Raw genomic sequence first — 16,566 nt, forward strand, 5'->3', positions numbered from 1 at the left:
GCGGATGTGGAGTGTCTCCTGGATGCAGGTGCCCGGATGCAGGGGAAATGACCTACAGGGGCCACCCGGAATTAAACCAGCACATCCCCAGGTGGGGCCGCCCTTTCCTCTTTGGTTTTCTCCCTCCACTTCCTCGTGTCCACACCCTCCTGGAATGCAGAGATGGGGCCCTGACCTGGGATGAAGGGGGATAAGGCTCACTCTCTGTGCGGAAGGGCTTGTTTGTCGGTCATAATTACAACAGCGGCCTTCTTCTGTACTCCTCCACACTTTGTGAGGAAGACTTCGCCCACTCACTGACTGGATCCTGACGTCACGCACATGGGAGATGCTAGGGACAGACATCGTTACCTTTTACAAGGTACAGAAAAGGGATTGTTTCAGAGGGGGTGCTGTCTTGCTCAGGACTCAGAGCAAGTCGGTGATGGAAACACGCATCCAAATGGGTCTTCAGTCTTCCAATCTTTTGTCCCACCAACGAGACTGAGGTTTCTGTCTGCATTGCCTCCCCCTGAAAAGGCTTAAAATTTTTAATGGAACCTCCATGGCCTCATCCCTTAAAGAGTCTAATTTAACAAACATTTGGTATGAGGTGGGGTCCTGGAAATGATGGAGTTTTAGAGAATTCCCCTGGTGATGATAAGATTAGGAAATCACTGGATTGTCTTCAATTTGTCATGTAGCTAAGTTTCATATAGAGAAGTTTCCCTACTCAACCCCAGAAGGATGGTGCCCTGGCTAACCTTGTCCCTGACAGCACTTAGAAAAGAAAGGGGTCGCGTTTTTGTTATTTCTCTCTGTGTTGCTTCTCCCGTGATTGTCAGGCTTGGGCCCTGAGTCACAGAGTCTGTGTCTTTCCTTTCTGTTTCACGACATTCATCTCTTCCTTCATTCAGCAATAAATATTTTATCTGCGGCTCAGAGCAAACCACTGTGGCCTGCCCCAGTAGGGATAAACCAATGAATAGGTTATGCTTCCTTTACTCAAAGGATACGTGCATCGTGTCTGTTTCTTCTAGAAGAGAAACCGATGGTTGATAATAGCCTCAGCAGTGTAGAAAATACGGATTTATTTTCCAATACACCTTTAACCCTGGAGGTGAGCTTGCGGAAGGCCCTGCCCATCCCTGCATCTGAGTCAGGCTCTGGAGAGTTTGTCCACAGGAGCAGAGGTCAGCAGGCTGGGGAGTGCGAGTGAGGAGAGGGTGTGGAGCCAGAGGGACGTGGGCACATGGCAGGGGGGACGCCGAGGCCGAGCAGGCACTCAGTAGCCAGTATGTTCTCTGTCGGTGGAAGTGTTGCAGCAGTAAAGATATGGTTCTGTCTGGGGGGACAAAAGTGAGCTGGACAGAGAGGCAGGGGGTGGGCTTGGAATAAACCCTGGAGGTGTGCCCTTCCTCCTGCCTCTCCTCTGTTACTGGTGAATGATGCTGCACATCTCGAGAAAATAGCGGACGGATCTAGAAGTACAGTCCCACCCTGCAGAAGGTGAAGGTGCTGCTGCAGAGCAGGGAAGGGATCGGGGCAGAGCCAGGGGCATTGTTCGTGGAGGGCAGGGCATAGATCCCGAGATGCCTATATACCCTTATGGAACGATGAGGGGATTCCACCAGCTGGGAGCTCCGGCCTCACAGAGCCGCAGCGTCAGGCGAAGGAGGAACAAGGTGTTGGTGCGACACGGGATTCAGTGTCCCATTCAGAGCCTGTACTCATGCATTCCCTTTGCCCAGACACCTCCTCGGGCAGCCTGGCACCCTTTGCTATAACCTAAATTTCACTGCAGGACATCAACTCAGCGAGGACCCACGCCGGGAGGGTTGCTTGGGTCGCTTACTGCGTTTCTAAGCCTGTGGGCTCTGCCGTTGCCGTAAAGCAATTTACAGCAACCACAATTCACTTTCATAACAGCGGTTCTACAACCGGTGCATCAGAGAACCTGTAAAAGGGAGGAGCATTATAAACATGTTAGGAGTAAGAGAAAAAAGCCCTCCCCAAATACCGTCACAAGTTAAGTGTTTTCTTTTCCTTAGTTTTGGAAATCACCACCTGCTCGGGAAATGAAGTGTCTCGAAGCAGTGAATTCCCTAGCACGGGGCAGGGGGGGCATGTCGGATTTTCGAGGCGGGGGGAGAAAACGGGATGAAGGGCAGAATAGGGTCTCCCGTGGCACAGCTACGGCGTGAATTAAATGGGCAAGGCTCTATGTTGAAGAACGTCTTCTGACTCCAAACAAGTTTGGATGGTGCTGGCTGAGAAGGCGGGTGGGCTGCTCATCCCTCAGCTCGGTGGCTACTCGGAGTATGAAAGGAGAGAGCAAGGAGGCTGGCTGCTGAGGCCCTAGCGATGGGCTACCTGCCTCCATACAGGGGGCCCTGCTGCCTTTTGGGGGTGGTGCATGAAGTGAAGATGGCGGAGGTGAGAATAGCTGTGATAAAGGCTGGGGATGCCCCCGAGCCAGTGCCCCTTTCTGTATGTGCTATCTGTGTAGACTTAATCATCCCAGTAAAATCTCAGGCGATAAGTGTTGTATTAGCCCCGTTTTACAGATGGGGGTCTGGGGCGGTTAGCTGAAATATTCTGCCCAAGAGCCTCAGTTGAAAGGTGTAAAGATGGGATGAGAAGTCAGGCAGTCTGGCATCAAACCATTTTGTCCCCTGGTAACAGACCTTCGCAGGGAAATCAGTACTTATTCGTGAACTCCTGGCCCTATGTGGATTTCTTTCTCTGTTCCTCGTTCTGATGTTTCTCTGCCCACAGATTTGCCCCTGGCCTTGGTTCCCAAACACATATGGAAAGTATCACGGGCGTTTACCCCAAACTCTTACTCAGCATCTTCGATGGGGAGCAGTCAGGGGACTTGCAGCCCCTCTCAGAAGATGGGGTCCCCCACTGAGACTTACTCACATTTAAACTGGGGGGCATGCCCCGTGCCCCCCAAGAGGCTCTGCTCCTCATCGACATAACACAGTTTAGGAAAACTCGTCTGAACTAGTTCACACTTTGACAGCAACTCAAGGAAATCCAGCCCAAACCAGCAGTGGGTGGGTGGGGGGAATTGGTACTGTTCCATTTAAGTGCACTAGAAACAGCGCTTCTTACCCAGTCCGTCCTGTGTCCTTCTTTCTCTTTCTCACTCTTGTATGCCTACCTCAGGTCCACGTGTGGGTGCCAGGCCCACGGCTGCTAGACCATGCCCAGAGGATTGGATTTTCCCCACTTTTGTCGAAGCAGGTGTTTGTGATACTAGGAAATGCAATTTCACCTTCTTGAACAAGCGTAACTAATAGGCTCCAGATTGCTTTAATAATTGTCAATGCTAACATTTCTCACGATTTTTAAGGCTTAAGCAAATTATTAGAAAAGGAGGCCGGGGCCGCCGTCTATTTCAAGCTCACCTGTCTCCATGGACTGAGGCATCTCTGCCAGGTGCTTCCTGCCAGCACATGCATTGTTTTATCAGGTGCCGACATGGTGGGCTCCTGGCCTTTTGTGATCTTCCTTAAATAGAAAGGTAGAAATGTTCAGACTTTTCATAGAGCTCTGTTTGATTTATATACATCATTTGTTTGGTGGAATCTACCATAAAATGTGCCCACTTTGATTTCGTTTGCTCCATTTTTTCATGCTCCAGTGTTTAGAGGAAGTATCCACCAAGCTTATCTTCAATCTGACTTGCCTTCTCTTCCTCTTTAAAGTCTTTTATCACTGGACAACGGTATTTAAAAAAAAATTCATCCTTATATTATAAGCACAATTGGCCATCACATCAGAACAGAATCGATGTTCTTCTTTTTTTAAAAGATTTTATTATTTTTAGGTAATCTCTACACCCAACGTGGGGCTCGAACTCATGACCCTGAGATCAAGAGCCACAGGCTCACCCGACTGAGTCAGCCAGTCTCCCCCAGAATCGATGATCTGAGAAAAGAATACATAGTTGCCCGGGGCTAAATACACAGATTTCACAAGGTGTAACCAGATTCTGTCTAAAATCTGTCCCTGTGTCAAACCCAGAAGTACATACAGTTCTTTAAACACATCGATGCAACTTTAAGTTCAAGAGGGACGTAATTTTCAATGTCTCTTATAGAAATTCTAAAATTAATGCAAAACAGACGGAACAGGAAAACTCAGAAACATGTACAGATTCTTAGAAACATTCTGCTGGCTTGTCAGTTCCTAGTGTCCTCATTTATAATTAACTGGTATGATTTCCATGCCGTCCCAAGATGCTTGTAGAGTGATGGCAAGATAATCACATCCAGTTGAACTCCCATGTGTAAACAGAAGATTGCTTTCTAGGGACTCTGGTTCTAACATCTCAGTGGGGCTTTTTAAACCACTAATTAATCTAACTGGTAATTGTTAATGAGGATCATTTTCTAGCAAGTTTTTTTTTTTTTTTTTTTTTTTCATGGGAGAAGGATGAGAACCCCCGGCAGGCTAATTTTTGTCCTCTGACAGTTGGAAAATTATGGGGAAACAGTAAAGCATACTCACTGGAGAAGAATAAAATTCCAATTAAACTGGCTGAATTTATGCAATCACTTTATAATCAATAGATGTTATTATCCAAACAAAATTTGAAAATTATCATTGATGTGCACGAAAGAGATATTGCCTAGGAAATAAATTCTGATCGAAGTTGTCAATATACCGGTGGGGTGGGGAGGAATGATGGTTCTCTTTCCCTGCATTTGGCAATCCATCTGTAAAACGATCACAGGCATGACTCTGGAAAAAATAAAACCTCACAGCGTGTGCACGGAGGGATAAAAGCAGGGGGTGGTTATCAAAATGGACACAGCTCTTTGTTTCTAAAGCCAAGGAGCAGCTGTGGGGAGAAGACAGAAGACAGAAACTCAAAGTGCCAGAGAACAAGAAATGTGAAGACCTGTGCAAAATTTTTAAATGAAAGTATTTGTGAAAGGATAGCGTAAATAATTCTAAGCAAAATAAGGATTCCAGATGAGGAGTCTGGTACAAAACGTCCATTGCTTAAGATGGGCTTAGCTGTTGGAACAGTATTGGCCTGGCATGGCTTCCTGGGGGCTCTGTGGAGTCCTTGTCATCTCTGAGCAGACGGATGCTAAAGAGCGGGATTAGGCCAGAGCATCGTGATGTCACTGGAATCAGTGATGTGACCTCACATGGCTGGTGACTGCGTTATTCAGAGGAGCTCACCGCCCACTTATCATAGATTTTCACAGGTGGGAACACTGCAAACCAGCCTGAGTTTTATCACACTGACAGGCAAGGAGCTCTTTTTTCTCTTGTTCACGGATCACCATCTGTTTTGGAACCAGGTAGAATTACAGGTGACGTGGTCCTGAACCCGGGACGTCCACATTCAGTGGGCTCGGCCAGTGTTCCAACCACCAAGGAAGTGGACACTGATCAAGTCAAAGCACTTGCAAGGTGATTAGAACTGGTCATCCAGGCAGGGTCTGTCCCCCTGCGAGACACTTGGGAATATCTGGAGAAATCTTAGATGGTCAGGACCGGCATGGGAGCAAAGGGCGGCGGACTGTTGGCACCTAGATTCCAGGAATACGGCTAGACGTTCTACCGCGTGCAGGCCAGCCTCTCTCGGTGCCCTGCCCCCCTCCCAACAAGAATTAAAAAAAATAAATAAAATAAATACATTAAAATATAGTTTTCTGGCCCCAAATGTCAATCGTGTGTGGTTGAAAACCCTGGTGCAAAGAATGAATCCAGGAGACCTGAGCGCTTTTCCCAAACTGAGTGGTAGCCCTTAGCCAACCAGGATGGGCCCCAATATACGTGCTTATTGAAATAGGGTTTTGTCACCTGCTCTTTTCAGAAGCTGGCTTCTGCAGGCAGGCATCGGGAACTGGAAAGACATCCTTGGACTCTGTTTCCACGACCAAACAGCCTCAGCCAAGCAGGGGCTGAGTCAGGGTGGGCCTGGCAGCCTCCCCAAGAATGGGGACCGCTGGGGAGGGACACGTGGCCCGTGCCTTGCACTAGTGAGTGCCAAGTGTGATCCCAGCAGCGCGCAGACATGGCCCCCAGGGCTCCCCGGTGTGAGGCCCAGTGTGCCAGTGTGCCACAGAGACTGCCCCTGCTGCCCGCCTGGAAGCTTCTGGAGGGGACCTTGTGGACCAGAGCTGCCAGGAGCCGCACAGCCCCAGAACCCCCGCCACACTTACTGCTAGAACTCCATCCATTCCCTGGGGGAGGAAATGAACGGCAGGGCCGGAGAGCAAATGAAAAGTCGGCGGGAAACGAGTGTGAGGGTGACGTTGAACCGGTCTCCATTTCAGCATGGAAAACAATCGGTCAAACGGAAAGCCATTAGATGCTGATCTGCCTTAATTGTTTCATGTAATTTAATTAGGCACCAGAGCTGGATTGTTATCTTCTTCTTCTTCTTCCCCAACAAGTCCATTGACAAAAAACAGGTGCTGTATCCAGTAAACAGAGTGGGGGAGAGAGGGAACCTAATATAGTCCCTGCCGGCGGCTCTCTGGGGGTCAGAGCTCCTTTTCCCTGAACTAATCCATGGCCAGATGATTGATTGGGAAATGTGTAGGTCCAGTCTCTCTCTGTTCTACTGGGCGGAATGGCGGGGACGAAGGCAGAAGCAGATGCTACTCTTCCTAGCTTGAGAGGACAGCAAGTCTGCGACCTTGTGAGGACACAAGGTGGGAGGCATGGATTCCACCAGAAGACCACGCAACCCAAAAGGTGGGAGTGGACCAGCTCAGATCCTGTGGCCCAAAGATACTGCTGTAGAAAGAGATGCTTTGGAAATATCTTCAAAATATTCGGATGGGGAAGCCACAGCCATGCAACGTACCGGATTTTGAACTTGTCGCTACACAAAATTTGAGAAGAGACAGAAATGGAAAACACTAGATTTTTTTTTTTTCCGGGAATGAATAGCATCCTTAGCCACCCACAAAAATGTGAAAGGCATCTTTGCATTTTATGTGCAGAGCCACGAACGTGGGTAAATTCATCTGGAATTGACTCCTAATCGAGACAGTTTTTTTCCACCTCCCCTCAAATAATAAGTCTACTCATGATTCTCTCTGTCGACACAGCATACCTGATTCTTAAACTAAGCAGACCTACTTCTCCTATAAAATCAGCCCTCGAGCATGTAGTCCACATTATCTTTTTGACAAAAGAGCAGTATTTTAAATGGATGGTGGGAAGTTATGCTCAGATACAAATTGTAGCGTGTCTCGTGTGCAGTGCAGGGGCCACACCGCAACGCTACACAAGGCACGTTGCAAGAGGAGCATCTTTAAATCAAAGTGTGCACTGATAGGGCAGGCTTCAGGCTGCCTCTGTGGCTGGAGGCATTTATGGAGTTTAAAAGACAGCAGCTGAGACCTACAAAACTGTCGCCCTGCAGCAAGACAAAAATGTCACCTTATAGTCCTGCCCCTCTTACTCTCTTTTAGCTACACCGACCTTCTTTACTTTCTGTTTTCGGTGCTTTATTTTGGAACATGCCAAAACTTAGCATCTTTTTATTTACCTAGAATGACTTCTCCCTGATCTTTGCAGAGCTGGTTCCACAGGGTCCTTTAGTTCTTAACTCAAAGGCCACGGGGTCCTCAGGCCTTCCCAGGTAGCCTCACCAGCTACTGCTGACCCCAATATTCTAGATTCTGGCTTTATTTTCTTCTTATCATGCGACACTTGCTGAGACGATCTTGTTAATTTTAAAATCAAATAGAACAGGTAACATATTTATGTAAGATAATACAGATCATATATCAATTATCGTTATGCTTAAATAGCATATACTACTTATATACTCTATATTATATTTGCACACATTGAATATGTTCTTATACCATGTTTATTATCATATATTAACACATATCTATTACATATACATCCAATAGCTCCCAATGAGTGAGTAAATGTGGCCATTAAGCATCATTGGTTGTTAAGATTAATAAACAAGTAAAGCGACACCTTGAATATGGCTAAACACTATAATTATTCCAAATACCCAAGTCTTACCCAACTGCCAATTTTCAGGGAATTATAAAAAAGGAGAAAAGGCAAACTACAATTCTGGGAAATACTACAGGTCACGGAGCTCTGATTCTTCAACAGATAAATTTAAGGAAATTTGAGCGGTGGAGGATAATCCTGTAGATTAAAAGAGATTTGAAGGAGATCTAATATTTTAAAAGTAGGCAAGACTAAACTGCTTTGTCTTTTTTCAAATAATTTTTTATTGTTATGTTAATCACCATACATTACATCATTAGTTTTTGATGTAGCGTCCCATGATTCATTGTCTGTGCATAACACCCAGGGCTCCACGCAGAACGTGCCCTCCTTAATACCCATCACCAGGCTAACCCATCCCCCACCCCCCTCCCCTCTAGAACCCTCAGTTTGTTTTTCAGAGTCCATCATCTCTCATGGTTTGTCTCCTCCTCTGACCTACTCCCCTTCATTCTTCCCCTCCTGCTATCTTCTTCTTCTTTTTTTTTCTTAACATATGTTGCATTATTTGTTTCAGAGGTACACATCTGTGATTCAACAGTCTTGCACAATTCACAGCGCTCACCATAGCACATACCCTCCCCAATGTCTATCACCCAGCCACCCCCTCCCTCCCACCCCCCACCACTCCAGCAACCCTCAGTTTGTTTCCTGAGGTTAAAAATTCCTCATATCAGCGAGGTCATATGATACATGTCTTTCTCTGATTGACTTATTTCACTCAGCATAACACCCTCCAGTTCCATCCACGTCGTTGCAAATGGCAAGATCTCATTCCTTTTGATGGCTGCATAATATTCCATTGTGTATATACACCACATCTTCTTTATCCATTCGTCTGTCGATGGACATCTTGGCTCTTTCCACAGTTTGGCTATTGTGGACATTGCTGCTATAAACATTGGGGTGCACATACCCCTTTGGATCCCTACATTTGTATCTTTGTGGTAAATACCCAGTAGTGCAATTGCTGGATCATATGGTAGCTCTCTTTTCAACTGTTTGAGGAACGTCCATACTGTTTTCCAGAGTGGTTGCACCAGCTTGCATTCCCACCGACAGTGTAGGGGGGGGTCCCCTTTCTCCACATCCCCGCCAACATCTGTCGTTTCTAGCCATTCTGACGGGTGTGAGGTGGTATCTCATGGAGGTTTTGATTTGGATTTCCCTGATGCCGAAAGATGTTGAGCACTTTTTCATGTGTTTGTTGGCCATTTGGATGTCTTCTTTGGAAAAATGTCTGTTCATGTCTTCTGCCCATTTCTTGATTGGATTATTTGTTCTTGTTGAGTTTGATAGGTTCTTTATAGATTTTGGATACTAGCCCTTTATCGGATATGTCATTTGCAAATATTTTCTCCAATTCTGTTGGTTGTCTTTTGGTTTTGTGGACTGTTTCTTTTGCTGTGCAAAAGCTTTTTATCTTGATGAAGTCCCAATGGTTCATTTTTGCCCTGGCTTCCCTTGCCTTTGGCGATGTTTCTAGGAAGAAGTTGCTGCGGCTGAGGTGGGAGAGGTTGCTGCCTGTGTTCTCCTTTAGGATTTGGATGGACTCCTGTCTCACGTTTAGGTCTTTCAACCATTTGGAGTCTATTTTTGTGTGTGGTGTAAGGAAATGGTCCAGTTTCATTCTTCTGCATGTGGCTGTCCAATTTTCCCAACACCATTTGTTGAAGAGACTGTCTTTTTTCCATTGGACATTCTTTCCTGCTTTGTCGAAGATGAGTTGACCATAGAGTTGAGGGTCCATTCCTGGACTCTCTATTCTGTTCCATTGATCTATGTGTCTGTATTTGTGCCACTACCATACTGTCTTGATGATGACAGCTTTGTAATAGAGCTGGAAGTCCAGAATTGTGATGCCGCCAGCTTTGCTTTTCTTTTTCAAGATTCCTCTGGCTATTCGGGGTCTCTTCTGGTTCCATATAAATTTTAGGATTATTTGTTCCATTTCTTTGAAAAAAGTGGATGGTATTTTGATGGGGATTGCATTGAATGTGTAGATTGCTCTAGGTAGCACTGACATCTTCACAATGTTTGTTCTTCCAATCCATGAGCATGGAACGTTTTTCCATTTCTTTGTGTCTTCTTCCATTTCTTTCATGAGTATTTTATAGTTTTCTGAGTACAGATCCTTTGCCTCTTTGGTTAAATTTATTCCTAGGTATCTTATGGTTTTGGGTGCAATTGTAAATGGGATCGACTCCTTGATTTGTCTCTCTTCTGTCTTGTTGTTGGTGTATAGGAATGCCACTGATTTCTGCGCATTGATTTTATATCCTGCTACTTTACTGAATTCCTGTATGAGTTCTAGCAGTTTTGGGGTGGAGTCTTTTGGGATTTCCACATACAGTATCATATCATCTGCAAAGAGTGAGAGTTTGACTTCCTCTTTGCCGATTTGGATGCCTTGGATTTCTTTTTGTTGTCTGATCGCTGTGGCTAGGACTTCTAATACTACATTGAATAGCAGTGGTGAGAGTGGACATCCCTGCCGCGTTCCTGACCTTAGGGGAAAAGCTCTCAGCTTTTCCCCATTGAGAATGATATTCGCTGTAGGTTTTTCATAGATGGCTTTTATGATATTGAGGTATGTACCCTCTATCCCTATACTCTGAAGAGTTTTGATCAAGAAAGGATGCTGTACTTTGTCAAATGGTTTTTCTGCATCTATTGAGAAGATCATATGGTTCTTGTTCTTTCTTCTGTTAATGTATTGTATCACGTTGATTGATTTGCAGATGTTGAACCAGCCTTGCAGCCCAGGGATAAATCCCACTTGGTCATGGTGAATAATCCTTTTAATGTACTGTTGGATCCTATTGGCTAGTATTTTGGTGAGAATTTTTGCATCCATGTTCATCAAGGATATTGGTCTGTAGTTCTCCTTTTTGATGGGGTCTTTGTCTGGTTTTGGGATCAAGGTCATGGTGGCCTCATAAAATGAGTTTGGAAGTTTTCCTTCCATTTCTATTTTTTGGAACAGTTTCAGGAGAATAGGTATTAATTCTTCCTGAAATGTCTGATAGAATTCCCCTGGGAAGCCATCTGACCCTGGGCTTTTGTTTGTTGGGAGATTTTCGATGACTGCTTCAATTTCCTTAGTGGTTATAGGTCTGTTCAGGTTTTCTATTTCTTCCTGGTTCAGTTTTGGTAGTTGATACATCTCTAGGGATGCACCCATTTCTTCCAGGTTATCTAATTTGCTGGCACAGAGTTGCTCATAATATGTTCTTATAATTGTTTGTATTTCTTTGGTGTTGGTTGTGATCTCTCCTCTTTCATTCATGATTTTGTTGATGTGGGTCATTTCTCTTTTCTTTTTGTTAAGTCTGGCCGGGGTTTATCAATCTTGTTAATTCTTTCAAAGAACCAGCTCCTAGTTTCGCTGATCTGTTCTACTGTTCTTTTGGTTTCTATTTCATTGATTTCTGCTCTGATCTTTATGATTTCTCTTCTCCTGCTGGGTTTAGGCTTTATTTGCTGTTCTTTCTCCAGCTCCTTTTGGTGTAGGGTTAGGTTGTGTATTTGAGACCTTTCTTGTTTCTTGAGAAAGGCTTGTATTGCTATATACTTTCCTCTCAGGACTGCCTTTGCTGTATCCCAAAGATTTGGAACAGTTGTGTTTTCATTTTCATTGGTTTCCAGGAATTTTTTTAATTCTTCTTTAATTTCCTGGTTGACCCATTCATTCTTCAGTAGGATGCTCTTTAGCCTCCATGTATTTGAGTTCTTCCCGACTTTCCTCTTGTGATTGAGTTCTAGTTTCAAAGCATTGTGGTCTGAAAATATGCAGGGAATAATCCCAATCTTTTGGTACCGGTTGAGACCTGATTTGTGACCTAGGATGTGATCAATTCTGGAGAATGTTCCATGGGCACTAGAGAAGAATGTGCATTCCGTTGCTTTGGGATGGAATGTTCTGAATATGTCTGTAAAGTCCATTTGGTCCAGTGTTTCATTTAAAGTCTTTATTTCCTTGTTGATCTTTTGCTTAGATGATCTGTCCATTTCAGTCAGGGGGGTGTTAAAGTCCCCCACTATTATTGTGTTGTTGTCAATGTGTTTCTTTGCATTTGTTATTAATTGCCTTATATAATTGGCTGCTCCCACGTTAGAGGCATAGATATTTACAATTGTTAGATCTTCTTGTTGGATAGACCCTTTAAGTAGGATATAGTGTCCTTCCTCATCTCTTATTGCAGTCTTTGTTTTAAAATCTAATTTGTCTGATATAAGGATTGCCACCCCAGCTTTCTTTTGGTGTCCATTAGCATGGTAAATGGTTTTCCACCCCCTCACTTTCAATGTGGGGGTGTCTTTGGGTCTAAAATGAGTCTCTTGCAGACAGCATATCGATGGGTCTTGTTTTTTAATCCAATCTGATAGCTTGTGTCTTTTGATTGAGGCATTGAGCCCATTTACATTCAGGGTAACTATTGAAAGGTATGAATTTAGTGCCATTGTATTGCCCATAAGGAGACTGTGACTGTATATTGTGTTTCTTTCTGATCTATGCTGCTTTTAGGCTCTCTCTTTGCTTAGAGGACCTCTTTCAATATTTCTTGTAGGGCTGGTTTTGTGTTTGCAAATTCCTTTAATTTTTGTTTGTCCTGGAAGCTTTTGATCTCTCCTTCTATTTTCAATGACAGCCTAGCTGGATATAGTATTCTTGGCTGCATATTTTTCTCGTTTAGTGCTCTGAAAATATCATGCCAGTCCTTTCTGGCCTGCCAGGTCTCTGTGGATAGGTCTGTTGCCAATCTAATGTTTCTACCATTGTAGGTTACATATCTCTTCTCCCGAGCTGCTTTCAGGATTTTCTCTTTGTCTCTGAGACTCGTAAGTTTTACTATTAGATGTCAGGGTGTTGACCTATTTTTATTGATTTTGAGAGGGGTTCTCTGTGCCTCCTGAATTTTGATGCCTGTTTCCTTCCCCACATTAGGGAAGTTCTCTGCTATTATTTGCTGCAATATACCTTCTGCCCCTCTCTCTCTTTCTTCTTCTTCTGGGATCCCAATTATTCTAATGTTGTTTCATCTTATGGTATCGCTTATCTCTCGAATTCTGCCCTCGTGATCCTGTAGTTGTTTCTCTCTCTCTTTCTCAGCCTCTTTATTTTCCATCATTTGGTCTTCTATATCACTGATTCTTTCTTCTGCCTCATTTATCCTAGCAGTTAGTGCCCCCATTTTTTTATTGCACCTCATGAATAGCCTTTTTGATTTCGACTTGGTTAGATTTTAGTTCTTTTATTTCTCCAGAAAGGGTTTCTCTAATAACTTCCACACTTTTTTCAAGCCCAGCTAGTATCTTTAAGGTCATGATCCTGAACTCTAAGTCCGACATTGTACTAATGTCCGTATTGAGTAGGTCCCTGGCAGACAGTACTACCTCTTGTTCTTTTTGCTGAGGTGATTTTTCTCGTCTTGTCATTTTGTCCAGAGGAGAACAGATGAATGAGAGAACAGAATGCTAACAGGTTAACAATGTCTCCAGCAAATATACTCTATACAAATCAGAAAAGACCTGAAGCCAGGGGACAAGAAAGGGAAAGAAAGAAGAGAAAAAAAAAAAAAAACAGGAAAAAGGAAAAGATAAAAACAAACAAAAACAGAACAAACTAAAAAAAAAACAGAATATGATCAAATATGATCAGGCTAGTGCATAGATCAGTGCCACACACTAGCTTTTGGGCATATTTTGGTCTGTTAGAAGAAAGTGCCTGCTAAAATTTTAAAGGAAGAAAGACTTATATATGTACAAAATAAGGGTTGATACAATGAAGGGATGGCAGATGACTGTAAAGATGAAAAGTATAAAAGATTTTATAAAAGGAATTGATCAGATAAGAAGTTGTTTTTAAAAAGAAAGAAGATTTAAAAAGAAAAAGGAAAAAGAAAAAAAGAAAAAGTAAAGGGAGAGAATGTGATCAGGCAGAAGAATAGAACAAAGCCATACACTAGTGATTTAGGGTGTATTTTGATCTGTTAGAAGAAAGTGTATCTCAAAATTTTAAAGAGAGAACAACTTATATATATATGCCAAAAATAAGGGTAACTACTATGAAGGGATAAAAACATGACTGTAAAAATGAAAAATAAAAAAAATTTTTTTTAAAAAGGGATTGATAAGATGTTTGAAAAAGGGAAAAAGAAAAATAAAAGAAAACAGTTAAAAAATTAACTTTGAAAAACTAATGAAGTATGGTAAAAAAGCCATGAAGTCTATGTTCGGTATTCCCCTAGCGCTGGAGTTCTCCCGTTCTCCTTGATCAGTAAACTTGGTCTTGGCTTGCTGGCTGTTCGTGCTGATCTTCTGGGGGAGGGGCCTGTTGCCGTGGTTCCCAAACGTCTTTGCCGGAGGCGGAATTGCCCCGCCCTTGTGAGTCCGGAAGACTAAACTTCTTTGAATAGGGGTACATAGTGAGTGACAAAATAATAAAAGAAAAGGAGCTGTCTTTTCCAGCCATGGGTGGGCACTTGATCACACACTTCGTTCTTTCCAAGAAACTGAGTGAGAGTCAGAGCTCAAAACATCCTTCCATCTCACATTCACCTCTGTTGGACCAGAATCTGAAGAGGAGACAGTGACAGGGGCTCTGTGTCTTGATGCCTTTTACTGCAGCCAGTGGAGCACAGCCAATGCCCGCCATATTCCTTTCCACTGGGAGGTCCTCCTTGTTTTTGGATAGAGACAGTTGTCCTGGAGCCACCCCAAGCCCAGACTGATTTTAGGGGGGGTAGAGCTGGAGAGGGCACATATAGTTAGTTCTGGGGACTTCTGCCCATGTCGTTGTTTTACTTATGACAACCTCTGATAAAGAAATAAATATTCTTAATTAATAAATTATTCTCTATCTAATCTAACAAAATCAAATGCTGTTGAAAGAATGACCCCAAAATATCTACATCTGTGTCTGCATCTATATCTATAAATCATCTATATATCTCTATACATATCATTTATATCTGATCTAATCCGTATATCTATATCTAAAAATTTATTTACTGATATATATGTATATATGTGTGTATATACAGATATATATATATATATATATAACAAGGTGGTTTTATTCATAACCCCAGTCTATTCACAATTGGGTAAGAGCACAACCAGAAAATATTATTGTGTCTGTCAAAAAGGTGGCCTTGAGCCCAATTCACACTTTGTTTGGGTTGTGCTCTGTTTGAGCATCAGAGCAAGAGCAAGAGCCCTGAACTGACATCAACAGACAGTGTTTATATGTATAAAATGGGTCAAGACACGGCAGGCTGACAGAAGATGGGAGGCAGAATAGAAGCTTTGTTTTTGAGATTGTAGGGAATCGATTCCTGGGGCAGCCCCCACACATCCAGCTTCTCATGGAGGCTGCAGCCTCCTTACTTACCATCAGCCTTTAGGGGAGACGTGCTCTTAGAAAACGCAACTGATAGTCAAAGGAAAGAACAAAACACCATATTAATGTCTACTCTGGAGGCAGCAGAGGGAGGGGAAGGGAGGCCAGCTCAGTCACTGGGGTGAGATTTGAGTTTCTGTATTAGATGCTCATTAATTTAGTCTCTCCTTCCTTCTTACAACAACCACTTATTGAGTCCCTACCATGTGATGGTCATTTTCCCAGGAATCAGGACGTGTTGTGAAACTATTACATAAAGATCCTTTTCTTGGGAGTTTATATAGTTACATGTGTCCACATATGTGGGGGAGAAAAACCATTTGAACAATTAACAAGTAAATGTTTAAGGTTAGGTGTGGCTAAGTATGGAGGAAAACCAAAGAGCAGACAGAACATGGAAAGTGCCTTGCTGTGGAGAAACATCAGGAAAGCCTCAGTGATAAGCTGACATGTGAGGATGGACCTCGAAGAAGTGAACTGATAAGCCATGGGATGTCTGGAGGAAAAGAGCGCTCTGGAGAGAAGGCAGAAAGGTTTCAGAGGTCATAGGTGGGGAGCATGGCTGCTGTATTAACAGAACAAGAAATCCATGTGATCCCAAAAGGGTGGGTTGTGGGACATGCAAGCTGTGGGAGGTTGGATGATGGTGGTAGCAACCTGGCATTGACAGTCATACATGCAACCTTCCAACCATGTGTTCCTGCTGCCTTACAGCACACACAACATCTCATGTGTTCCTGCATAAAAACAGAGTGCCTGGAATTAGAACCTTACAATGTTTCCCCTCAGGAAAGAGTGGACGGTTATTGTGACTATATCAGGAACGCAACACAAATTTTTTTTTTTTTTACCAAAATAGTGGGCAATTAAAAAAAAATTTGGAGATTCTATCGGTATTATTATTCTGGGGCGCCTGGGTGGCTCAGTTGGTTAAGTGTCTGCCTTCAGCTTAGGTCGTGATCCCAGGGTCCTGGGATCAAGCCCCGCATTAGGCTCTTTGCTCAGTGGGGAGACTGTTTCTCCCTCTCCCTCTGCAGCTCCCCCCTCCTTGTGCTCTCTCTCTGTCAAATAAATAAGTAAATAAAAATCTTTTAAAAAAAACAGTATTATTATTCCAGGAGGAATAATAAAGCATTTGAGATAGACAATTATTATTTCCA

Source organism: Eumetopias jubatus, unplaced genomic scaffold, assembly GCF_037043125.1.
Source record: "Eumetopias jubatus isolate StellerSeaLion01/CBP00866 unplaced genomic scaffold, mEumJub1_p1.0 scaffold_16, whole genome shotgun sequence".
Lineage (NCBI taxonomy): Eukaryota > Metazoa > Chordata > Mammalia > Carnivora > Otariidae > Eumetopias > Eumetopias jubatus.